The sequence below is a fragment of the Oryctolagus cuniculus genome, chromosome 5 (genome assembly GCF_964237555.1).
Source record: "Oryctolagus cuniculus chromosome 5, mOryCun1.1, whole genome shotgun sequence".
Taxonomy (NCBI): Eukaryota; Metazoa; Chordata; class Mammalia; order Lagomorpha; family Leporidae; genus Oryctolagus; species Oryctolagus cuniculus.
This window is the reverse complement of record NC_091436.1, coordinates 151,500,515-151,527,409: the sequence shown is the minus strand read 5'-3', so window position 1 is coordinate 151,527,409 and position 26,895 is coordinate 151,500,515. Positions and strand designations below refer to the sequence as shown.

Here is a 26,895-nt window from a genome sequence, read left to right as displayed (position 1 = left end):
CTGTAGGATATTTGGGAATTTGAGCCCTGTTGGTAGCTTGAAATTGGCTGTGGTAGGAGCATTTACACCATGACAATGGCAAGGCTGCAGGTTCATTGTTTGCCTCTCTTCTTCTGGGAGCCCCTTGAGAGTGGGCAGGAGCGTCCCCTTCTTTCCCCCTGGAGTCAGGCCACTGCCAGTTGGGACTTTTTTCTTCACCACACAGCGGAAGAGACCTGTGCCCATGATGGACCCCGCTGCTGAGCCTCATGGAAACCTCTGGAGAAAGTGCTGGGAGTTTGGATGGGAGGGGTCCTGCCCACTGTTGGTGTGAGATCAGACCACCTGTAGTTTTTTCTTGTCTCCTCTGGCACAGATAATCAGGATCCTTCAGTAGGGGGAGGCACAAAGGAAGACATTGAGCAGCGCAGGGCAGCAGCCACATCCCGATTCTGGGAGAGAATAAAGGTGAAACCTGGAGAGGGGAGAAGAGGGCTGGCTGCCACCCTGAGTGGCTTTCACTTCCTAGCTGTGTTGGTGAACACAGGGATCCGATGGAGCAAATGGAATTTTGCTAAGGTTTACCTTATGAAGTGATACAAAATGCAGGGGTTCAGAATGATGGAGACTGTGGAGAGCTGCTCTGATAAATAACTTCCTACTTCCCCACTTGCTGTGGAGAGCTAGAACTCTTGATCCCTGCAAAATGACACTATTTTTTAATATTTAATTTTCTTTTAAAAATTTTTCTTAATATAAAGAGAACAGATCTCATGTATTTCATAGGTACAATTCTAAGAAGATAACCATACTCCTGGGGCCTGCTGTGTAGCATAGTAGGTTAAGCCTCCACCTGCAGCGTCAGCATCCCAGACGGACAATGGTTTGTGTCCAGCTTTTCCTCTTCCGATCCAGCTCTCTTCCCATGGGCTGGGAAGGCAGTAGTTGATGTCCCAAATCTTTGGGCCCCTGCACCTGCGTGGGAGACCCAGAAGAAGCTCCTGGCTTCAGATCGGTCCAGCTCCAGCCATTGGGGCCATTTGGGGAGTGAATCAGCGGATGGAAGACATCTCTTTGTCTCTCCCTCTCTCTCTTGCTGTAGCTCTGCCTCTCAAATAGATAAAATGAAACCTTCCTTTTTTTCCCTCCCTCAATCCCCTTCCTTCCTTCCTTTCTGTTTTTTCTTTAATTTTTGCAAAAACATAATTTCAGTCCACTCTATAATTACAGGCTTAATGTACCACTAACCATAATATTCAACAAATAAAAAATAACCAGGAAGACCACAGTGTCTACCATAGCATAAACAAAGGCGAAAACCAACAATCAAATCTAAGATGTCCGTTTCGTGCCTGTACATTTTTTTTGTATTCTGTATTAACTACTACCTTTCTGACACTCTGTGTCAATTTGCCACGCCCACCTTCCCAGGATGCACTTGTCACGGCCAGGACCAAGGCGCATGCTCACACACCACTATTTGCATATCCAGTTGGGAGGCCACACCCTTCCTTATGGAGGTCGTCAGGGGCCGTGTTTCCGTGTGGGCGCTTTGCCCGCGGAACGTTCCTGTCTCGGGGGTGCCGCCCCGCTGGGCTTGCCCACTGACCGCTCTTGTGCGGACCTCCCGTGTCACAGGCCTTGTTTTCAGTTTTTCGCTCTATTTTAGGGGCAACTTCCTGGCCCACGGATGTTGGCTGTTTCTCAGCGTGAAGCGGTCCACACTCGCGTGTGAGTGTGTGTTTATTCCCTCCCTGCCAAATAAACCCTGATCCTATTTGCATAGGATACCAGTCCGGGCTCCGTGCCTGGACTCAGTCTTGTCTCCATGGGAGACAAGAGCCTGGATTAAAAATTAATGAATCCATTGCCCACGTGGGTTTGTCTGTGTTGGGTGTTTCCTCTCCCCTCCACTTGAGATGAGCCTAGTAGAGGTCACGTTTTCCTTTTGCTTGGCCCAGGCTAAATGATTCACTGATGTTTTCAAGTGAGCCTTAACTGTGTCGGTTCTTTATATAAATCACCGAGGAGAAGTCACCTTCGGTTTGTGGAAAAGTCCCAGGCCAGCAGCTGCGGAGCCCCCTCCGCGGGGCGGGTAGCCCCGTGTGGTCTCTGAGGCTCCCTGGTGGATGTTGACCAGGGTCTCGCTTCCCCAGTGTTGTGATCTCAGTCTGCGACTCGGGCGTGGCCCCGTCTTGTCGCCCACGAGCGCGTTCCTGTGCTTGGCGGTGGCCTGGACGCCCAGGTAACGCTGGCTGCCCCAGTCCCTGGTCCGAGTCTCCTCCCCTGGAAACTGGGACAGCGGCCGTAAGGGGTTAATACTCAGCGAACCTGTTGAAGCTGAATCTGTGTGGCTCTATAACCCAGAAATTCAAATCCCGACGTCTGCTCTTCAGAAAGACTCGAATGTGGGCAAGGGACATGCGGGGTCTCAGCGCACCCTTCTGACAGGTTCCAGAAGCCTGAGCTGCAGAGGGTGGAGCCAGGCAGACTGGTGCCTTACTATCTGTGAGGTTCAGTTTGCTCATCTGTGGAATGGGAACAATGAAGAATGGAAACTAGCTGCGAGCTTCAGAGGCAACAGTGCCTAACAAGGCACTTAGATCAGCTTCGGACACACATTTCAATGACTTATGAAGTAATAATTTTGATTTTGAATTAATTTTAGTTATAAGGAATGTATTATCTCTGTTAAAAATTGGAAATATTACAGATAAGGCAAAGTACCCTCAGCCGTTTATCCTCCCCGGTTTCATTCTGAGTCCTCTTTGCCTTTTTTGGGAGATAATTGCTCTTGCCAATCTTTGGGTATTTTCCTGATTTTTTGCTATACATTGATATATTTTTTTCTCCCTACAGGGAATGTAGTTTTATGTATAGCTTTCTCCTCCCCCAACTGGTGTATTTTGAGATCACTCCAAATTAATAGGTGCACGCATATGTAACAGATTATTTTTAACTGCCTCAGAGTCCCATAGGATGTACGCATCACACTTTTAAAATTGTCTTCTTATTTTTGGACATTTAGCTCAATCCTAATTTTTCACTTGCCCAAGCAATGCTGCAACAGAGATCTTTATAGCTGTCTTGTGTGAGTATTTCTCTAAGGGACTATCAGAAATTAGATCTGTAGGATTGCATGGTGTACACATTCTTAGCTTCAATCTACTCGGAACCATGATCATTGATGTTGTGCTATGTTTATATTTCAACCAACAGCATTTAAGAGTGAACTTTTCCTTACACTCTTGTCAAACTTGTCAATGTTTCACATGTTTGTTGGCCATTTATATTTCCTTTATTGTGGATTGTCTGACAGTATATGTTGCCCATTTTTCTACTGGCTTGTTTGATTTTTTTCTTATGTTTTAGCATACTAACCCTTTGTTTTGTATGTTGGAAATATTTTCTCCCGATATTGTTTATGTTTTAACTCTGTTTATGACAAATAGTTTTAAATTTTGATGGAGCTAAATTTTCCATTATTCCTATGGTTTTTGTTTTCCTGTATCTTAGAACTTTTTTTTTTTTGCCCTAAAAGTCATGGTCATATTTTCCTTTAGCACATTTTTAGTTAAGTTTTTATTATTTAAGTCCTTAGTCCCTACATAATCTCCATATGACCAAACTTTCTTCTGTTTTAAAAGGAAGTCAGTAATTCCCAGTATGACTTACTGACTCATTTATTCTTTCCTCATAAAGTGTCACCTTAATCAAATATTAAATTTTTACATATATATGGATCTGTTTTGAATTTTTTGGTCATTTGCGAATGATCTATTCCTACACTGATAGCATATGCAGCCACAGGACTCTTAATGACAGGGCACACTTTGAGAAATGTGTTGTTAGATGATATTGTCATTGTGTGACTATCACAGAATGTGTTTGTGCAGATCTAGATGGAAGCACCTACTGCACACTTGGGCTATAGGGCACGGTCTATCGCTCCTGGGCCACAAGCCTGTGCAGTGTGTCCCTGTACTCAGTACTGTGGGTCGTTGTAATGCTATGAGAAGCATTTGTGTATCCAAACATAGAAAATGTACTGTTAAAAATGTGGTATCAAAGCTAAAAGTGGTAGACCTGGATCAGGATTGTTAGGAAAGTGGGGCAGTTTTAGCCAGGTGGCTGCATTGCCCAGCTACCTGAGCCAGGCTCCACCCCCATCCTAATGGGATTTGCTGCTCCTGCTTCCCTGCCTGCCCTCAGGTGAAGTTTTAAAAGGGCCTGTTCCTGAACACGTGCTCTCTCGATGGTCCTTGTCTCCTGCGCTCTCTTGGCCTCTCTTGGCTTCTCTCCTCTCTCTTCTCCCTCCTCTGTCTCTCTCTCTCACAGTCTCCTTCTCTCTTTTTCCTTCGCCGCCCCTTCACTCCAGTCTTTAGGGTGTTCCCCAATAGACCCTTTCCCTTACTCCGGTGTCCCGTGTGTTTTGCGATGGCTAACATTAATATATAACATTGGTGCCGTGACTTGGATAGCCTCATATTGGTAATCCAGCGTCCCCCAGTGCTCTGGGGTCCTGGATTTCTGCCAGTCGCAAAGCACACCTCCGGAACTCTTTCCAAGCCACTGAACGCTCTGCGATCTCCATCCACACATCGGCCTTCCGAATTTTGAGGTAAGACGCGGAACGGGAAACTCTCACGGCGACTCTACTGAGTTGTGGTCTACTCTCGTCTATATTTGTCTGAGGCTTTTCTACTCAAGTCTGAGGTCGCAGTGCTAGACACCATGGCTCCTACTTAAGGCCTTTAGCCTCTACGGACACTGTGTCCAGGCAACAGTGGGTGTGAGTGACGACTCCATCTCTGTTCGCCTCTTTACAGGCGAGGCCCTGGGCTCCAGCGGGCTCTTGGGTGGCGACCCCGCCTTCTGCTCCCATATTCTCTCGCTAGTCAGATAGCCGGGATGCGAGGACGCTTGCAGTCCACGGGTCTGACTCTACTGATCGCAATGGGAAATTTTCTCTAACCGCGTTCCGTCTGATGGTCCCTCTCAAATTGGCCCCAGCCCTTAAAAAGCGGCCCCTCCATGGTGGTACATTTGGCCCTGAGGGATCGGAAGTTGGAGTAGTTTGACCCTGATAACATCTTTATCACTTCCGTGAGCATTCGGGAAAGTGGAAGGAGATTCTATACGTTCAAGCCTTTTCCTATCTTTGAACTAAACCTTTCCTGTGTACTTCTTGCTCTCCTGCTCAAGTCCTTCTGGTCTCCAAAATTCACACTCAAAAATACTGTGAAGTAAGCAAATGCCTCTTGTTGGTTAATGAGTTTATAATTTTAAATGTGGCAACTTAAAGTTTTGTCATCCACAATTTTATATATCAGACTTGTTGCTCATAAAACTAAAGTGTTGTTGGTTCTGTGTTTAGCTGTCCTCCTATAGGTTCTGATGGAATTTTTCCAGCCACATATATTGTATTCAGTACTTTGGGATGACTCTGTAACCAGATGAAGCCAATAATATATTAAAGGTACCAACTGTGAGAAAGTATGGTTAGCTGAGGTTACTAAAACAAAAAGCAATTCAAATCAATTGGTAATTTACAAACAGAAGTTAGATTTTTAAAAAAAACTATTAAAGCTGCTATATTGGTCTATTATGTTATATGTGTATACATACTGTATGTCTACATGGGAAAATTTAAGAGTTTTATTTTAATTGGCTTATAGATAAAAGATTGCCCATAAATTTAAGCTGCTAAAATTAATCAAAGATACATTTTAATTCGTGTGACCTGAATCTCTGTATCATATTTTTAAAATATGTTGGTAGAAAAAACTAAAAACATTTTATATGCTTGTGCTGAAATTTGCTGGTTAAACAAGCTACACCATGTTAGATATTTAAAATATGTTTTCAAATATATGTATTTTTAATATTTATGGAAGGCATTGGACCTTCTGGTAAATGTTTTCTTAAGTTGTTATCTAATGGTTAAAACTGCTTTCTAAGTTTTCATGTAATATTGCTATTGTCAGTAAGTGATCTGGGACTGGCTCCCCCATTTCTCTATTCTAAGCCCAACTTGTTCCCTCATTTCTCTTCTCTTCGAGGTAGGAAACTATTTCTATTGTGAAGGAATCTCCAAGATTCAAAATTTGATTTTAGATCTTATAAAAGAGATGGCTAACATTTTCTGTAATAGCATAGCCAAAATAAGAGCTTAAATTATAATTTCATAGCTAGATTTACTTCGCCATCAGCGAGGTAAACAGGAAAGACCTCCCTTTCAGAACAAAGGGAAAGAAAGTTTTAAAGTGAGAGTATAGTTTTCCTCATGGGCATTGTATTGTCTACCTTAGAAAAACTACAGAACATGCCTGTGATTATAGGCTTCTAGTTTAGGCCACCAAGATTAGAGATGGGACTTGAGCACCCCCTTGACTTGCATCCTCTGGTCTGGTTTAACAAACCCCAGGAGGAAAAGAAAGCTAGGCATCAGAAGCAATGGGTGGCAGGCCTATTAATGGCTGCTCTGTACAGTGATCTGCTCTCAAGGAGACCCAACGGGCCAGTCCACTGCAGTGGCTTTCAGTGTGGAAAGCCTAGGCTTCAGCAGAAGTCAGCTTGTCAAGAGCCCTGGGTGCTCTGCCAGCCAAGAGTTGGATCACTGGAAATGGACCTGCCCTGGAGTCGAGGGATGTCCAGGTCAGAGCCACAGATCTTATTGGCTCTAAGCGGAAAAGCCCTTCACTCAGCCCAGCTTCCAAAGTGACCACTGCAACTGAGGAAATGGCCAAGTAGGGTCAGTAACATTGCAGGCAGAACTGTAAATTTCCTGTGAGATGCCACCTGCCTTTACCAGCTCTCCTCCCAGGCCAGGTAGGTAATGGAAGTCCACAGGGTGCCTTCCCTAAGGAGGTTCATACCTCCCATAGGATGTACCCTATGAAGAGATAGATAAGTCTGGGCCTCATAATTTATAAGGCTTTAAAGCCCACCTGATCATTATCAAGCCCCTTCTGTCAGGTTCTATTTGCCTCTCAATCAGAAAACTTAATTGTAGCTCAGATAGCACCTTTCTTAGGTTCTCTAATAACAACTCTATCTAGCCCACTTGAGCCTCATTTCTTTGTAATTATAACCTCTACTCTACCACCAGTGGCTCTACTCCCAACCTGTGTGTACTGATGGGCCTCTCCCCTACTTAATGTTGTATGACTGTTCAGAATTTCTCTACAGACAAGCCCAGCTACCTGCAAAAGTCAAGTGGCCTTTCTCCCAGTCTTGGCTGGAATCAGCTTTAAGCCACATCCATCAAACTGTCCCCACAAGGGTCCAGAGGACCCCCCCCCCCCATTTCCTCTCCTCTATAAAATCCTCTCATTACCTGGTTATGCTCCTCTTAGGATCATTGGTTAATGTTCTCACCCTTTTATACTACAGTGTCTAAGTGTTTACAGCAGGCTATAATGGAACAAAGGCCTTCAATAACCAGGCAGTCAACCAAATGCTGCTACAAAGATTTACTTGGCTCCCCACCCAGGAGACAGCGACTTGAGACATCATCCCATGCCAGCGAAGAGTGCCTCCATTGCCCTGTGTCAGCAGGAAGTAGCTCTAAAGACAGATCATCGTCCCTCTACCCCTCCTGGACTTTTGGGACTAATGTAATCCCATACAAATCCTGCTTTATAAAAAACAAAAGGGGGGAATGTTAGGAAACTGGGGCAGTTTTAGCCAGGTGGCTGCATTGCCCAGCTACCTGAGCCAGGCTCCACCCCCATCCTAATGGGATTCGCTGCTCCTGCTTCCCTGCCCGCCCTCAGGTGAAGTTTTAAAAGGGCCTGTTCCTGAACACGAACACGTGCTCTCTCAGTCCTTATCTCCTGCGCTCTCTTGGCCTCTCTTGGCTTCTCTCTTCTCTCTTCTCCCTCCTCTGTCTCTCTCTCTTACAGCCTCCTTCTCTCTTTTTCCTTCGCCGCCCCTTCACTCCAGTCTTTAGGGTGTTCCCCAATAGACCCTTTCCCTTACTCCGGTGTCCCGTGTGTTTTGCGACGGCTAACATTAATATATAACAAGGATCATCCATAGATAAAGCAGATTCAGTGAGGTCCCTGAACTTGGACTGTGTAAAAATAGGATGATGACAGTTCCCACTTCTCAGAGTCATGACAAAGAGCAGTGAGCTGGTGCCCAAGAAACAATCTGCAAATGATAAAGCAGTATACAAATGTTATTTTGCTGCTCAGCATTGTAGAAAGTTATAAATGAAGGAGCAGACTTGGTTCCTGCCCTTGAGACACTTAAAACCATTTGGAGGTTCAGATCCAGGTGGACCAATTAAGGAGAAATTGCAAGGTGACTTGGATGCAAGCTCCTGCAAGTATAATATAAATTGTAGCCCGAAGCACTAAGAGATCACATGAGTCACTGTACCCAGAACCAACCCTGGCCCCCTGGGAGGGCCCAGCACCCCAATGTTCAATAGGCTCTGTCCCCTCTGAAGGCAGGGTGCTTCTCCATCACAGCGAGGCTCTGCTGTCCCACAGCCTCTTCCTCCCCTGCCTTTAAGAGCTCTCTGGGAGAACCTTCCAGGTGCAGCCTTCCATTTCCTGGGGCTTCCTCCTTAACAGCTGCTCTGCCCCTGTGGCTTTTCTCTTTTCCCACAGGGTAATATCAGATCCCTTCTGCTAATAGTCCTGGAAATTGTGCTCCGTGGCACTTGATGCTGATGAAAACAGTGTCGGAAAGAACCCGCAGCAGGCTCTCTGTCCTTGGCTCCAAAACAGAGCCCCATGTTATGATTGCTTCGTTGATTAGGCCACATTTTGAAATGATGAGCACATGTGCCCACCATTCTTTCCTCCTAAAATGTCTGGGGTTACTGAGACTTATTCACAGGTAATTAATTTGTCAGGGTAGGAGAAGCAGTCTTGCTGAATACAAGCAAATAAAAATAAATTAAAAAAAAAAATAACCAGATCCACACCTCATCTAGCAGTTGATTAGTTCTACAAATGACCGTGAATAACACAAAGCGAGGGGCTGTAGGACAGAGAGATCTGCAAACAGATGTGGTTTTCCTGCCAACCTTCGTGGAGTCATGCTTTTTGTTTCTTTGAGGGCTGTATTTTCCTTGTAAATGAATCCCTTGTGGCTACTGCATCTATCTCCAGGATAAATGAATGTGCCACTGCCTCATGTGAGCCATGTGTGAGTGAGGAGATAGAGCCCCTTGCTTCTTTTTTCCATTCCTCCCTCCCTGCCTTCCTCCCTTCTTCCCTATTCATGCTTTAAATTAAAGGTACAATAAACATATTTCCAACCTCTAAATTGAGAGACATGGTCTGATGACAGAGAGAATGTTTCAAATCAGCCGGAAAGCCCAGGATACATGGCTACTATAATTAGAGGCGAGAGAAATCTCAACAGATAGACTGATTGCTCCTCTAGGAGTTGGGATGGCTGACAAGATCTCAGGGTTTGGAGTGATCAAGAGTAGTGTTTGCGAACCTTGTTGTGAACCTGCCTGGTGGCATTTAGATAACAAAAGTAGAACATGATAGTCACACAATACTTGTTAGTTTCCTCACCATTTGTAAGTCACCACTGATTTGAACAGTGAACAACAGACTGGTTAAATTTTATGACATAGGATTTGATTTGTTTGGGGAGCAGTGTTTAAGAGATGCAAGAGGAAAGTAGTGTCTCAATTGCTAGGCCTCAGGCATACCTTGCTAATGAAATAAATATGCCAAGGAACCTGTATAAAGTCAATGTTGATAAATCAAATTAGATTTTATACATTAGTAATATTCTTCTGTTAATGGAATCCTAGAGGAATCTTCTGTGGAAACTGAAATGAAAACATACATTTGGTAAATTATTTTGAGTTAGCTTAATGTGAAATATACTTTATTTTTCAGGTTCAATTAGTACTAAGTGAGAATCTGTTCTCTGATAGGCATTGTTTTGGCACCTTGACAACATCCAATCTTATATAATTCTCTCACTAATCTTACTTTTGTTATATGAGGCCCCTGTATTTAGTAACTTGCTCAAGGATCACAGGATTAGCAAGCAGAAAAATCAAGATTTGAATCAGTCTCCCTGCATTGTAATTCTGTCCAAGCACTACTATGAGGCCTATATTATTACCTTTCCCTTTACTCTGAGCAATCTGGGACTTTAGGAAGAGGTATTATACTTTGGGTTGTGGAATTCATCTAGGGTTTAGACCAGCACTGCTATGTATAGTTGTGCTATTTTAAGGAAGTTTTTAAACTTTTGTGAGTCTTGGTCAATTTAAACCTAAAATGGGGGTAAAATACCTCTTTCAGAGAATAAACACAAAGATCAGGAAAAATAAAGATGAATCAGCTGGCATATGAAAGTTCTTAATTGCTGCTATTATCATTAGTAGGAGCTGTTATATATTTCTGTTAGCCATCACAAAGCACACCGAACACTGGAGTAAGGGAAAGGGTTTATTGGGGAAAACCCAGCAGACTGGAGGGAAGGGGCGAAGAGGGAAAAGGAGAATATAAGAGGGGGAGAGAGACAGAGAGGAGAGGACCTAGTGAGGAGAGAAGATAGAGAAGAGAGATGAGAGGAGCCAAGAGCACGTGCTCAGGAACAGGCCCTTTTAAAACTTTGCCCGAGGGCGGGCAGGGAAGCAGGAGCATCGAATCCCATTAGGATGGGGGTGGAGCTTAACAACGGAGGTTGGGCCATGTGGCCATCTGGCTTTCAGCAATGGGGGGGGGGGCTAGAGCTTGGGATGTAAATCAGGTGTAGATCACGCCATAGATAAAACTGCGCCAGTTTCCTAACAGGAGCCTTAATAGTTCTCTAGATGTTTTCCTATCAACATTGACCATGAAGTCTGTAGGATAGGGACCTTATGTTGTTCATCAACTGAACTTTCTGTGGAATAAGTGAAGTGTGCTACAAGTGGTTTAATTATGTTGTGCCACAGAATCATAGACAATTTAATAGGTTTTCAAATTCATTACAAACACCTTAGATTTTCCAGCCACTTTCCTTCTGTCCACAGGAGGCATTGAGAAGCCTGTCATTGTGTTTGGTAGGCTCAGTGGAGAGCATTTCTTGACTTTTGGTTCATTTCTTGACGTTTGGCTCATGAACTGAACTGGGTTCCTTTTGACTCTGCTACTCTGCGCATGTCATGATTTTACCTCCTCTATATTCCCGGCTCACAGTTTCCTCATAATAAATGCATCCATGGTAATGCACGCTCGTCCAAGTAACTTTTGAACCATATTTGTGGTCTAGATTAAACTAGAGTCCTAATTCTTCCTTGTAACCTGCATTCTGAGATTCCAACACGTGCATCCTGGAGTAATAGGAACTGTTATCTTAGTTTTGGCTCTTCTAAGATTGGGGGGTTTAAACAACAGACATTTATTTCTTACAGAGTTGTGCAGCCTGGAAGATCAAGGTACCAGTATGGTTGGGTTCTGGGGAAGATCATGTTGTAAGTTTCAGACTTCCCATTGTGTTGTCATTTGGTGAAAAGAGAAAGAAGTGAGTGCTCTCCTGTCTTAGCAGGGAATTAATCCCATTTGTGAAGGCTTCATTCTCATGACCTAATTGCTTTCCAAAGTTCCCAGCTTTTAGCAGCATCCCTCTGGGGGTTAGAATTTCAACATATGAATGTTGGGGGTAATCAAACATCTGGTCTATAGCAATGCCCCATTCAGAGACGTTTTATACCTGCTTTCTATGCCAGAGTGGGAGAATCTACACACAGATTGCAGGGACTGAGGGCTGAGGAGCCAACCTAGTCGGCTCTCTACTTGAGGAAGAGTCCTAGGGTTGGCAGGTATTTTGGAATCTATTTTGTATTCTGTCTGTGCACAATATGATCTTATGTGGAGTAACTGACCAATAAATACTCACAGGTGAGCAGATCAGCTGTCCTGATTGAAGACTGTGATTCTAAGCCTTGGGATGCTGACATACCCCTACTCTTTTCCTATTTGATCTTTTTTAGTTTTTTAAAATCTCCTCTGCTCAAATGTCATCTCTTCCCAGAAACTTTCAGCAGCTTTCACAGCAGAATTAGATTCATCTTGCTTTAATGTCTTCTTTTCTAACTACTGAATTAGATGTCTGTAGTCGCTATGGCAACCATGCATGCTATCGTCTAAGCTTCACCTTGGATTTGAGATTATACAGACCTGGTTTCAAGTCCCAACTCCATGAATTACCAGCTGTATGTCCTCAAGTCACTTTTCTGAATTTTGACTTCTTCATGAGTATACTGGAATGATACTGAACTCACAGGGTTTTTAGAGGGATTTGATCATCATTGTCTGTTTTCATGTATTTTCATCACACCAAAACCTTAAAATTTGAAATCATATTTGATTTCTTATAGTTCCACAGCACCAATTACAGAACTAGACTTCTAAGAGATTCTCAAATGCTTTTGTGGGAAAAAAATGGATGGACATAATAGTAGTATGTGCTAATATTTACACAGTACCTCTCCTGGGTCTGGCCCATTTCTGAGTACTTAGAATATATTAACTTATTAAACATGTAGCAATGACTATCAAGGCCATCATGGAGTTGAATCTAGCGTTTTTCCTGAACGTGGAGTTAAAATTACAATAATGGTGTGTGTGTGTGTGTGTGTGTGTGTATGCATGTGTGCATGTATGTGCATATGTATGTATGTGATATGAGGTTGTTTGATCCCAAAGATAAGGTCTCAACACAATTGCTAAGTATGGAAAGTTTCTTCACATAGCCTTCCTAGTACTATTTTCCTCCTTGCTTTGATGTTTTCCTGACAACATTCCCAGAGCAAATTTAGCTATGCTTGTCATCTCTGAGAGCATGCATGATGAAGACCTTTTATAATCAAGCATGGGTCTTCTGTGTCCCTCCCTTGGTGCCCTAGTAAATAACTGGCAGCTCAATGTAATAAACAAATGATAGTGGCAGTCACAAAACATAGTTGATGTTTTCATCCATACTGTTAATATCGATCATCAGTGCTTCACTCTAAAATGAGCAAAAATTTGATAATATGTTTCCAGGTTGACACTCAGTACCTTTTATGATAAAGGGACATTTTAAAATCTTTTTTTAAAGATTTTATTTATTTATTTGAGAGGTAGAGTTACAGATAGTGAGAGAGAGAAAGAGAAAGGTCTTCCATCCATTGGTTCACTCCCCAAATGGCTGCAACAGCTGGAGCTGTGCCGATCTGAAGCCAGGAGCCAGGTTCTTCTTCCTGGTCTCCCATTGTGGGTGTAGGGGCCCAAAGACTTGGGCCATCTTCTACTGCTTTCCCAAGCCATAACAGAGAGCTGGATTCGAAGAGGAGCAGCTGGGACTAGAACTGGTGCCCATATGGGATGCCGGTGCTGAAGGTGGAGGATTAACCTATTGCACCACAGTGCTGGCCCCTAAAATCTTATGGTAAAGACATTCCATGTCTTAGCTATTGTAAACTTAGCTGTAATAAACATGGGGGTGCAGGTAACTTTTTCATATGCTAATTTCACTTCCCTTGGGTAAATTCCCAGGAGTGGGGTGGCTGGGTCATATGGTAGGTCTATATTCAGATTTCTGAGGTATCTCCAAACTGATTTCCATTGTGGTTTTACCAGTTTACATTCCTACCAACAGTGGACTAGGGTACCTGTTTCCCCACATTTGTTGTTTTTTGATTTCTATATGAAAGCTATTCTAACTGGGGTAAAGTGAAACCTCACTGTGGTTTTGATTTGCATTTCCCTAATGGCTAGTGATCCTGAGCATTTTTTATGTGTCATGGCCATTTGGATTTCTGCTTTTGAAAAATGTCTGTTTAAGTCCTTGGTACAAATTTAACTGGGTTGTTTGTTTTGTTTTTGTGGAATTTCTTGATCTTTTATATATTCTGGTTATGAATCCCTTATTAGTTACGTAGTTTGCAAATAATTTCTCCATTCTGTCAATTGCCTCTTCGTTTTCTGAGTGTTTCTTTTCCAGCTTCATTGCATTGTGGTCTGAGAAGATGCAAGGTATGGTTTCAATTTTTTTTGAATTTGTTATGACTTATCTTATGGCCTAACATGTGGTCAGTTCTAGAGAAGGTTCCATGCACAGGTGAGAAGAATGTGTATTCTGCAACTGTAGGATGAAAAGTTCATAGATATCTGTTAGATCCATTTGGTCTATAATGTTGATTAACTCTGTTGTTTCCTTTCTGGTTTTCTGTCTGGTTGATCTGTCCATTGCTGAAAGTAGGGTATTGAAATTCCCATTACTATTGTATTTGAGTCTATGTCTCTCTTTAGACTCTAACATTTCTTTTAAATAGCAGGTGCCCTGTAATTAGTTGCATATATCTTTATAATAGTCACTTCTTGTTGAATTGATCCCTTAATAATTTCATAGTGTCCTTCTTTGTCTGTTTTAGTAGTTTTTGTGTTAAAGTCTATTTTGCCTGTTATTAGAATGGCTATACGAACTGTTTTTTGGTTTCTGTTAACATGGAATATCTTTTTTCCATGTTTTAACTTTCAGTCTGTGTGCATCTTTGTTGGTGAGGTGTGTTTCTTGTAGGCAGTAAATAGATGGGTTTTGTTTTTAAATCATTCAGCCAGTCTGTGTCTTTTAACTGGAGAGTTAAGGCCATTTACATTCAAGATGACTATTGATAAGTAACAACTTTGTCCTGCCATTTTCCCATAAATATTCCTTGAAAACAGGGATATTAACAACATAAAATGTGATATTCATGACAATGATCATAAAATGGGCAAAGGAGCATATATTGTCATTTACATCATGTAATTCAGTGAAGCAATACATATAATTATCTATATACCAAATAATAGGACATTCACAACATTTTTTTTTAGACTGGGAAGATCAAGATATTTATCATCCCTTAACCCTCAAAGGAAACAATGGTACCAGTGGTGGAGAATCTCTAGTATTGTTATGTACCCTCTGTGGAAGAAAATCTGGGTTTGAAGTCTGAGATTGTATTTCTTTTTTTTTTTTTTTTTTGACAGGCAGAGTGGACAGTGAGAGAGACAGAGAGAAAGGTCTTCCTTTTGCCGTTGGTTCACCCTCCAATGGCTGCCATGGTTGGTGCACTGCGGCCGGCGCACCGCGGCCGACGCACCGCGCTGATCCAAAGGCAGGAGCCAGGTGCTTCTCTGGTCTCCCATGGGGTGCAGGGCCCAAGTACTTGGGCCATCCTCCACTGCACTCCCTGGCCACAGCAGAGAGCTGACCTGGAAGAGGGGCAACCAGGACAGAATCCGGTGCCCTGACTGGGACTAGAACCTGGTGTGCCGGCGCTGCACTCGGAAGATTAGCCTATTGAGCCATGGCGCTGGCCTGAGATTGTATTTCTACAGTGGCCATAGCTTCTGGTCTTTGAGGCAAGGTGGAAGGAAATCTTGGATTAAGTCGTCTACATCCTCTTTGGCCAGAATTCTCTGAACTGCAGGCCAGATCCAGAAAAAAGGTGACTTCTTACTGGTTAACTGGAGTGATATTCTACATCTCTTTCTCCTTACATATGGAGAGCTGATACCTGTGCAATGACTGAGTCATGGCTTAGAGGCATCAAACATTTCCTGTGTAGTATGGAGGCTGCAATTCAAAATTATCTACTGAGAAGTGATAATTAGGTGCTAAATGTTAACTGGATTACAGTAGGGATTGCTCCTACCAGCCGTTTAACACCTCATCAGGGGTTGGACCCTGCATCTTATTTTCTACTTTTTCTTCCCATGCAACTGTCTATTTCTGATCTTTGTTCAACAGTTTGTATTTTATTTTTCTGTCCAATTTTGGGACAGCCACATTTGTTCACTTGCTTGATTGAATCAACATGCGTGGTACACAGAGAGCAAGCTTTGACTCCTCTAAGAAGATTGAAGGAGCCAAGAGGCTAAGAGTATCTCTCTAGATTTTTCCAAGAAGGCAAAGAATTATCTGAACACCTCATGGTAACCATATATTGCTACTTCTCTACTTGCAGAATAACCTGTAGAAACTTTATGAGGGTTATTTGGTATATGATGTGTCAAGTATTATACAAAATACCATCCATGTGCCACAAGTGTGGAAATTCGAGGTGTGCGCAGATTGAAGATTGTACTTAGACTGGAATGGATTCAGCCCATATTCTGAGCCACTGTGCTGTGCTATGGCTACTCATTCACTTCATTCTGGGTGCCTCCTCACACTTATTTGGCACAGTGGATGAAAAGCTCTCGTAACTCCCCAGTTACCATTCACAGAACCAGGAATGAGGGCTATATATACTCATCTGCAAGAAGACAGACTCAGAGTGTCCAACAGGAGTGGGAAGGAGTGTTTTCATGAAGCTAGCTGGGAAAACTTCCCAGGAAAATCAAAACATTTCAGTCTATTGATGCCCTTTACTTTCCCCAAAATGCAAGTTAGGATTAAAGACTCACAGATAAATGGGGTTAAGTTTTACAGAATATACACTAATTTAAAAAAGTTTGGGTAGACATAGAAGTGGAGTTTTGAGGGTGTGAAAACACTATTTCTTCATTGGTGTTTCAGATCACTTTAAATGATACTGTCAAAAGGCTACATGCTGGAGCGCCGCGTGGGTCAGCCTGCGCACCTCCGGCATGGCAGACTTCTCCAGACCTGCGGCCTCCATTCTGTCTCTCAACCCAGAGAAAGACGCACAGTTTCGGAAGGAGGAGGAGCAAGTCCGCAAGCACGTCACCCAGAAAAAAAAGCAAGAAACCCCTACTCCTGGAGTAATCTATGTGGGCCACCTACCTCCAACACTTTATGAAACCCAGATTCAAGAGTGTTTCTCCCAGTGTGGCACTGTTACAAGATTCCGACTGTCCAGAAGCAAAAGGACTGGAAATAGCAGAGGCTATGCCTTTGTGGAGTTTGAGTCTGAGGCTGTTGCCAAGATAGTTGCTGATACAATGAACAACTACCTTTTTGGTGAAAGGCTCTTGGTGTGTCATTTTGTGCCACCTGAAAAAGTACATAAGGAACTTTTTAAAGCATGGAATGTTCCATTTCATCAGCCATCATACCCAGCAGTGAAATGGTATAGTCGGAATCGGACACTTCTACAAAAGCTACGGATGGAGGAGCGATTTAAAAAGAAAGAAAAACTACTCAGAAAGAAATTAGCTAAAAAGGGAATTGATTATGATTTTCCCTCATTGATTTTACAGAAAGGGAAAAATGTTGGAAGCATTGATCTTCAGAACTCTACAAATGGCCAGGTGGTAAATGTACCTTCAAAGAAGAAGAAAACTTCTGGCATACCCAAGAAGAAAAAAAAGACTTCAGGTACTGCTAACACTCCTGAGAAGACTGTGGACAGCCAGGGCCCCACACCAGTTTGCACACCATCATATTTGGAGAGACAAAAATCTGAAGCAGCTGAAATGAAAGATGATGAGAAATAGTTTTCAGACAGCCTGTATCTGATGTAAAAGAAGAAACACAAGAGACTCAAACAACTGCACGTTCAGGGAAGAAAAGATGAAGAAAAAGCAATCTATGATTCTGAGTGTATTTTGTATAATATATCTCTTGGAAAATGTAAAAAAAAAAAGCTACATGCTTTTGTTTCTATCTCATTACAAAATTTCAAGACATTACTCACAGTGATTACATATTTTTAAATGATGTTTCCTTTTTATTTGTTACGTCACATTAACTGTCTAAACTATTGTTTTATAAATAACAAATTTCCATTCATTTTGGCTTTAAATTATGAGCATTAAAGGGAAAAAGCTCTATAAGATTCAAACCATTTTTATTCCATTGCAGTAGTAAGCCTAACAGTTCTGTAATTTGCCTATTGACATTTATTCCATAAATGAAATGGAATTATTATGCACTTTTCTTTTGAACCCAGTCCGCTGTGAATATTCGTGATGGTTATTTCATTGGCTATATATTTTTTATAAAGATTGCGCAGCAGTTGTGTTTTCGAAAATACAAACTTGCCATTGAAGACAGTTTCTACAAAACGATTTGTTATCCTGGGATTTCTCCAAGTGGTTGTCTTACATTTCGTTTCCAGCATGCATTTTCTTAGTGTTAACTATAGATCTGACTTGATCTTGGTACAAACTCACTTAGCATTTTAATCTGGATCTCACTTAATCCTTATCACTCAACTGATATAGACTGCACATTTACAATGCCACTTTAATCATTCTGGAAACATTTGGTCATGAATAAAAGAACACTGTAGCTGTTCCAACTGCAAGCAGGAAGAGACCCTTCTTGCTGAGCTGTTCCAGGGGCTACTACAAATTCATGTTGACCTTGATTCCTCGCTTGTGAGAGAGAAATATCAAGTAGGTTGAATTTTTATTTTAAGCTGTGTTTCTCAAGCTTACCACACATTTTATTAAAATATTATTTATCTGCTGATCTTCCCTAGTCAGCCATGGAAAAAGTGATAGATAGTGACTTTTGGGGTCTTTTAAGGTCATTTTAGTTCTCCCCTTTTCTTTGTCCCTAGAAAATAAGCAATTTGTGCTTGCTAAATATTTGAGAAGTAGAATGACAGAGATGGAAATACATGCAAATTGAATCAAATTCTTTTTTTCTCACACACAAATTTATTTGCTGTTGTGACTTATCACAAAGGAGACCTGCTAGTGGTGTATTTTCTGTGTTTCAGCAGTGAACACTTGGATGGAATTAAATAATAGCCTGTGGGCTACTTTAATCTCCTATGTCTTTGTGTAGGAGTCTTCTTTCCCATTCTAAGCAGCATTATTGCCATGTACTCTGCCTCTTCTCCCCAGCTTCCTGCATGAGTCTCGAAGTGTTGCAAAGGATACTGTGGGACCCAATCTGAGTTTATGACCTGTGTCTGTAAAGATTGGCTAAGTTATGTGAAAAATAACCTTGTAATCTTACTAGTCTCCATCATCAGGAATTATATCTCACTTACAGAACTTCTGTATTGCAGGTTATATTGGGGTTTGTTTCTCTGGGGGATCTTACTGAGGGAAATTCCATCCCTACTACTGAGACAGGAGAAAGGAAACATAGCAAATGGAGCCCTGACCTTGAAATCTTTTTCCCAGAAGTCGTGTCCTCACTTCCCACTCATTTGTTGTACAAAGCAAGTTTTAGTTCAGAAGGAGAACCCCAAATATTTGGTCTACTACCACACTTCTGGGGTACACAGTTCCTGTGGAGGTGGCAGGGCACAGTCTACTTGACATGACATCTCCTTGCTCTTGTTCCAGGTTCAGCCCAGCGTACATATCTATGGCTGACTACCTCATTGGTGGGGCTTTATGTAAATGGAAATATGCAGTCAAAAATTAAGATTTTCAAGGGAGTGACATCAGAGCATTAAACCAAGCATGGGCCTTTCTAAATGTGGGGCCCTGTGCACCTGTACAGGTCACATGCCCATGAAGCAGGTCTTGCATAGATCCCTGGAGTGGAAGCAAAAGGTCCTCTAGGGGAGGTGTCCAAAAATGTTAAATGAAATGTGTGTGTTTTCCCAGAGAGGCCGTGTAGAGCAAAGCAGATTGTCTGCCTGTCTCACAGGAGGGGCTGTCAGAATGAGTAAGACACTGTGAGCATGAGGATTTTTTCTTGGCAAATCCCTACAGGGAGGTGACCTCTAAATTCAAAGCCTAATGATTCTCCCAACAGTGATTTAATGACATTAATTACACTCTTGTAGCTGAACTGTCTCCCTCTTGCAGTTTCCTTAGAGGGTGAAGGTTGGGGACACCAGTCCCTGTCCCGACTTTCTCTGGGGGAAGGAAATATGTTACTTGCCAATAAACGTTAGGAAGGAATTTCATTTTCCTGTGTATGTTTTGGCAAAGTTAAGTCAGAATAACAGATTTATTCATGAGGTGGGCAAGAGGGCAGTTAACTGCAACTTTTTTCAAGGTGAACTTCAGTCCATGATGTCCTCCATTGAGGAGTGCTGGAGTTTTCTTGGCTTGTGTAGAATTTTTAGGGTTCAGAAAAATGATTTTGATTGTTTTGAAATGTAAGAAGACACATTGACCTTTTAATCTTTTGGATGGAATGCTTTATCTAGTCATTTGCTTTTGTAAAGAACATGAGGGAAAAAGTTTCATTGTCCTTCTGCCTGGTCAGACTGTATTATAGACATACTTGTTAAGGTCTTGGAGTAGTTTAAAGAAAGACACAGAGCAGTTTGCTCAGAAGTGGGTATTTTTGTTGTGGCAGAAAAAAGGCCACACAGAAAGCAGGCAGAGTAAGCCCCTCAGTGTTGTAACTGAGCTAGAAGATTGGAAAAGCACTGCTCAGTAGATAGTCATTTGTATTGCGGGTCTTTGGGTTTCACAAGTAAGTGAGTCACCTACATCCTTCAGTGGTGAGCCTCTTATGAGAGCAACTGTATTTTAGTGGCATGTAGAGAACCTGTGACACCTGTCCTAGTATGTTGCAAACTTGCCTTATGAACCACTTATGGTGCCAGTTTACTGAATTTGGGGAAATGGATTATCAACTAGTTAGGGCTCTTTTAACTGACCATGAAAGTCATAGAAAAGTTGTGGGAAAAATTTGCTTTCTGGAAAGTGGTTAACTTTGAAATTAACTATCAAGAACCAGGGGATTTATGAGGACATAAAAGAAATACACCTTGTTGACTTAATTATTCATGGATTCCAATGACCCAAGGGAGAAAAATCTGGACAGAAGGCTAATCTGGTATCATGCTTCTCAAGTTTATATTCTCTTTGTGCATCTTATAGTAGCTGAGAATGCGAGTGGAGGTTGGGAAGGTGGTGAGGTAGCTGATGAGAGCAGAAAGAGTAAAGTCATGTGTAGTACATTATGGGATTTTATTCCTAGCTGCAAAATAATGAAAGCATAGTTAAAATCTTCAGGCAGAGCATTTAAATACATGGGCCAGTTTAATACCTTTCATTTTTATTAACACAACCAGACCAAATTTTTGGTTATAGGATGGGGAGAGACTGGGTGGTACAACTGAAGTGATCACAGGAATTAAATGAAAATTCATATCAAATATCTCCAAAGTTTGCTGATGATGTTTATGTTCATCTTAATTTTTCACTCTTGGACTGTTAAGTGGGAAGGTTCACAAGAGATGAACTATGGAGTGGGCCAGTGACCAGTTGAAAATTTTGTTAGATATCTATGATTTTGTTGTTTTCCTTTGAGAAAGTGATGGCTAATTGACTTTGATTATATGAGATTATTCCTTTGTGGTCATTGGAAAGAATTAAATAACAGTCATTATGGCACTTAATAAAAGGATTAAGTAATAGAACATATATTATTTCATTCTATGCAAGCAGGAACATTAGTGGAGGAGGCATTATTGAGCAGGAATTAAAAGCATGAGCTCTTCAATCACACTGGTTAAAGCATACTTGGAATTCACTTGCTGTTGTGACCTTGGAGCTGTTATTTAATCACTTTAGTTTCCAGTTCTTCAATTTGTAAAATAAGGATAGCACCTTGGATTTTATTTAAAGGATTAATTTAGACAGGTTATGAAAACCCCTGTCTGATGTATATGCCTACAGTGGAGTTTCGCTTGCCTCTTTCTAGGATGTGATTACAACCGTGGTGTTGGTGAGAAATCTTGTCTCAGTTCAGCAATGAGTCCATTTGGGGTGTGCTTTTCTTTCTTCCCTGAGTAGAAGATTCTAACCTCTGCCAGGTTCTCTATAACTTATAAATCCTCCAGCACTGCTGGTCAGCCCACCTTCCTCTGAGAGTGAGGCATTCATGATGAATGATGGCCTATTACTTATGCTGGAATCTTTACTTTCAAAAATGGCACAATTAGAATGTAGAAATCAGAATTACTAGTATGGTGGTTTAAAAATTTGCAATAGTCACAAGAGCTGATGTTTATTGATCTCTTACTTTGTGTCAAGTACTATGGTACATTTTGACCAAGCTTGTTCTCAATTGAAATCTTGCTCCTTACCCTGACAATTCAAAAAGGTAGAAGCAGAGCTACTGTCATTGAACCCAGTAGGTGTTTGGTGGGGATGAGGAGGCCTGTTGGTGCCCAACTTCTCTGTCCCTCCTCATGACACCATCAAGGGCCATCCACAGAACTCTTGGACCTGTTAGAGAGCTGCCAGGTGTTGAAGTGGTCAAGTAGAACAACAAATCAAACAGAAAGTGACAAGCCGCTATTCATTTAACCACAAGGTCAGAAAAGACAAAGAGGGTGCTGGTGCTGGTGCCCTCAGTGTTCCACTTCCCCATGCAATAGCGCTTGGCAGCACAGATAGGGGGGCAGCCTGTCTTCTCCTGAGGAGCCTCTAAACAAAAAGCTCCTGCTACTTTATAAATTTAGGCTCCTGAATAGTTTCGGCTAACACTTCCCCTCCTTCTGGGACTCCTGGACTATATACACCCATATAAGATTGTTTTTGAAGGAGGTGCCTAGGTTAGGAATGCTTACCCATGTACAAGCTTGGCCAGAGGCAGTGGGGGCAGAGCCCGTCTGCAGCTCCTTCTGGGGCGGGCAGTGCATTGACTGATGTGGGGAATGGCAGCATCACTGCATGAGGCTTGCCAAGCAAAGTCATTGTAATTGCCCAAAGCTTGGCCTGTAGGATCACACAGATGATTCTACCCTATTGTTTGACTACTCAGGACCCTTTCAGCATAGTTTGAAAATGATTTATATAGAATGCAAGATTACTTTATGAAGAGAAGATGTAGTCATTTAGCTTTTGGCAAGAATGGAGTCAAATATACTTTGTAACTGTATAGTTTATACTTAATTTATTTAATAAACTCACTTGAATATACCAGCTGGGCATACTTTTAAAAGTGTGCTGTTGGGGTGCTATGGTGCTGTGGCTCACTGGATTAAAGCCCAGGCTACAGTGTCGGCATCCCATATGCCTGTTCGAGTCCTGGTTGCTCCACTTCCTATCCAGCTTCCTGCCAGGGCATCTGGGAAAGCAGTGGAAGATGGAAGTGCTTGGGCCCCTGCCACTCAGGTGGGAGACCTAGTAAAAGCTCCTGACTCCTGGTTTCAGTCTGGCCTAGCCCCAGCTGCTGTGGCCATTTAGGGAGTGAACCAGTGGGTGGAAGATTCTCTCTTTCTCTCCTTCTGCCCTTGAAACAAATAAATAAATAAAAGAAATCTCCATTCTGTTTTCCACAATGGCTGAGCTAATTTACATTTCCACCAACAGTGTGTAAGAGTTCCCCTTTCTCCACATCCTTACTAGCATTTGTTACTCTATCTTTTGGGTAACAGCCATTCTAACAGGGTACAGGTGACATTTCGTTGTAGGTTTGATTTACATTTCCCTGATGACCAGTGATATTGATGATTTTTTCAAATACTGCGTGAGCATTTGTATTTCTTCTTGTTGAGAACCATCTCCTTTACCCATCTCTTAACTGGCTTGGTTGTTTTTGGTTGTTGAGTTTTTGACTTTCATATCTATTCTGAATATTAAATCCTTAGTCAGATAAGTAGTTTGCAAGTATGTAGAAGCTTAAAAACTGCAATACAAACACAGAATGTTGATAACTAGAGTCTTAGAGGTGCGGGAAAGATAATAGGGAATTCAGATAGAAAAATAGTGGAAGTTGGGTATGGTTTATGGATGTGACAAATATACTAATATGAGATTAATAATGGGGGAAATAGGATATGAGATATATGTTAACTCTGTATAACTCTACAATTTTTGTTTTGTAAGTTTAAAATTATTCTGAAATAAGGTTAAGATAAAAAACTTATGGTACAGCATTGCATTTTCTAATATTTAAAGGCAAGTTTAGAGTTAACTTGAGAATCATGAATTTACTTGCATAATTTTGCTATTCTTTATAAACCTTTGCTGATTTGTGTGCATGTTTCAGTAATAAAATTGGCACGTTGGTTAAAACTGGCTTTAATGATATTTTTTTCTTTCTGGACAATTGAAGTTAAAACTGCTTACACATGTAGCTCAGATAAGTCTTTCAGATTCAGTGGAAGAAAGTTTACATGGATGTGATACAGTTTTCTTGGGTTGTGTGCCCTTTAGTTTCTATTGTTTAGTGTTTTTGCAGGGGTATAGCGAATGATCATTCATGTTGATGGCTACTTCCTACATTCTGTTTCTAAAAAGGGGAAACTATATTAGATTTTTGGACTCCTGTTGATAGCTTGGAAACCAATGGAAAGAATTGATTTTTTTTTTTTTTTTTTTTTTTTTTTTGACAGGCAGAGTGGACAGTGAGAGAGAGAGACAGAGAGAAAGGTCTTCCTTTGCCGTTGGTTCACCCTCCAATGGCCGCCGCTGCAGCCGGCGCACCGCGCTGATCCTGGCAGGAGCCAGGAGCCAGGTGCTTTTTCCTGGTCTCCCATGGGGTGCAGGGCCCAAGCACCTGGGCCATCCTCCACTGCACTCCCTGGCCATAGCAGAGAGCTGGCCTGGAAGAGGGGCAACCGGGACAGAATCCGGCGCCCCAACCGGGACTAGAACCCGGTGTGCCGGCGCCGCAAGGTGGAGGATTAGCCTATTGAGCCACGGCGCCGGCCAAGAATTGATTTTTCCCAGGTAATTATATAATGGGTTGAAGCCATGCATGTAATGGGTCATGCCCAAAGAATGGTAAGTGACAAAGCTCTTTCAGCTAGGGAGCAGATAATAACTACTTTACTATTCCAGACACATTTAAATTTTAAAAAGACCCAGTAGTTGGATATTACAGTTCTCAAATAACTGGTTCTTTGATTTTCATGTTGCTTTTCTCTTTTATAAGTACAGCCAAAGAGGAGAGGTCAGGGTTTTCCCTTGGGACCTGTTTTGTTTACCTAGTTGGTTAGAGAATACCAGAAGGGAAGAAAAAGTACACTCTACATTGGCCGAGGACACCCTCAGGAGGATAGGATTCACATTTAGTTAGAGGTTAGAAACAAATACAGCCAAGTTCAATTCCTGCCATGTATCTTTATTTGTATGGAGAGGTTCAGCAAGTTTTACAAATTGAAGTTCCAGAATACTCAGGAAGGATGGAAAGGTTGAAAAGTTTATCATTTCAGAATAGCAAGTGTGAGTTTGTTGGTGGGACTGTAGCAGGAAAGTAGAATGTAGGCTGTCGTGATCTAGTTCTGGAAGTAGGCAAACGCAGATTTAGGGCTGGTTTCTAGACTCTGCAATTGGGGATGCCACAGAAGATCTGGGACATTCAGAGACAGGGGCTTTAGGTGGTGAGTGATAACATTATCATAAACGTAAAAATGGCACAAATATGTATTTAAATTTTATTTGAGAAGCAGGTGTGTGTGTGTGTGTGTGTGTGTGTGTGTAAGAGAGAGAGAAAGATCAATTGATCCCATTTACTGGCTTACCCCTTCAGTGCTTACAATTGTCTTGGGCTTGTGACTGAAGTAGAACCTGAGAACGAAATCTAGGTCTCTCACAATTGTGGCAGGAACCTAATCACTCGAGCCCTTACTGCTGCCTCCTAAGGTCTGCATTAGCAGGAGGCTGGAGTTAGGAGCTAGGTCAAGGTATTGAACTCAGTTACTCTGAGATGAGAACTAGCCATTTTAAACTGCATCTTAGCTGTTAGGCCAAACACTTGCATTTATATATTGTTTGGAAAAAGAGGAGGCTTAGCAATAGATGAACAGATCTTTAAGTGTCTTGTGTTATAGTCTTGTTCTATTTCCCGCCTGATGAAAGGGATCTCACCTCTTGAGCAATTTTTCCTTTAATCATAGCTCAATATATCAGTGTCTTTTCCATATTTTAGTATAGAGAGTTGGGTATAATATTGTTGTCTGAACAGTATAAGGGGAAACAGGACACTGACTTCCTTATTCTGCATTCTAATCTGTTAGGTGAAGCTAAGGCTACTCTGAATTTGTTAAGTTACAGGATCCTGAATACCCAGTCACTTGAAAACCCAGAATTTTTAAGGGTCCATTGTCGTTACATCACTGCTCCCTATTTTATTTTTAGAATCGTATAATACTATTTTATTTTCTGTCAATTCCATAACAAATTAGCAAAAACTTGGTGCCTTAAAAAATAGAAATTTATTCTATTACAGTTTTGGAGGCCAAAAATCTCAGAGATGCATTCCCTTTGAAGGATCTTTGAATGAAAAAATTTTGTTCCATGCCTCTTCCAGCTTCTGCTGGCTGTTAGAAATCTTTGGTTTGTGACCGCATCTCTTTCCCTTTCCCTGCTTCATCTTCTCATTGGCTTCACTTCTGGGTGTGAGTCTGTCTCCAAACTCCCCTTGCCTCTCTTTTATAAGGATACATATTACATTTAGAAGCCACCTGAATAATCCAGAGAAAGTTCTTCTTTTCAAGATCTAGGGAATATTTCCTGTCTGTCTGTAGAACTGTGAAACTAGAAAACAGCTTGTGTGCTTCCAACATGTGAAGGTGGAACAGGCATGGGATAGCAGTTACTGATAATTCCTTCAAAAAAGGGGGGACTTGAAGGAGTAGAGGGGTCATTCATTCCAAGATAATTCAAAATAAGGCATGAGAAGAATCCTTTGTTGTGGTGGAATGAGGTGAAAAGGTCATATTAAAATGGCCGCTGAGGTGAGAAGTTCATGCCAAGATGGCCACTGAGGTGAAAAGGTCATGCCAAGATGGCTGCTGACAACAGAAACTGCCTGGCAACAGGCTGTGATTAGATGGCTTCAGAAACCACGTGACAACAGAGGAAACCACATGACAACAGAGCCTGACTGACGGCAGGCCGTGATTGAATGGTTTCAGAAACTGCCTGGCAACAAGAGCCTAACTGGCAACAGGCTGTGATTGAATGGCTTTGGAAACTGCCTGGCAACAGGCTGTGATTGGTTGGGGCATAGACCGTCCCTTGACCGGATTGGCTGGTCTTGGCTATATAAGCTGTTGTACTAACTCAAATAAATGAGTCTGCGGGCTGCTCTCCTCAGGCCCACTTTCACCCGACTCCCGGG

At 41.9% G+C, this 26,895-nt stretch overlaps 1 long non-coding RNA gene and 1 pseudogene across 1 annotated transcript in view; both read left to right on the top strand.

Annotated features, from left to right (window-relative positions):
- The window catches only part of LOC138849704 (uncharacterized), a 216,545-nt gene that overhangs the window by 24,076 nt on the left and 165,574 nt on the right, over positions 1-26,895 (top strand). The window lies entirely within an intron of this gene.
- LOC127493079 (MKI67 FHA domain-interacting nucleolar phosphoprotein pseudogene) lies at positions 10,744-24,129 on the top strand (annotated as a pseudogene).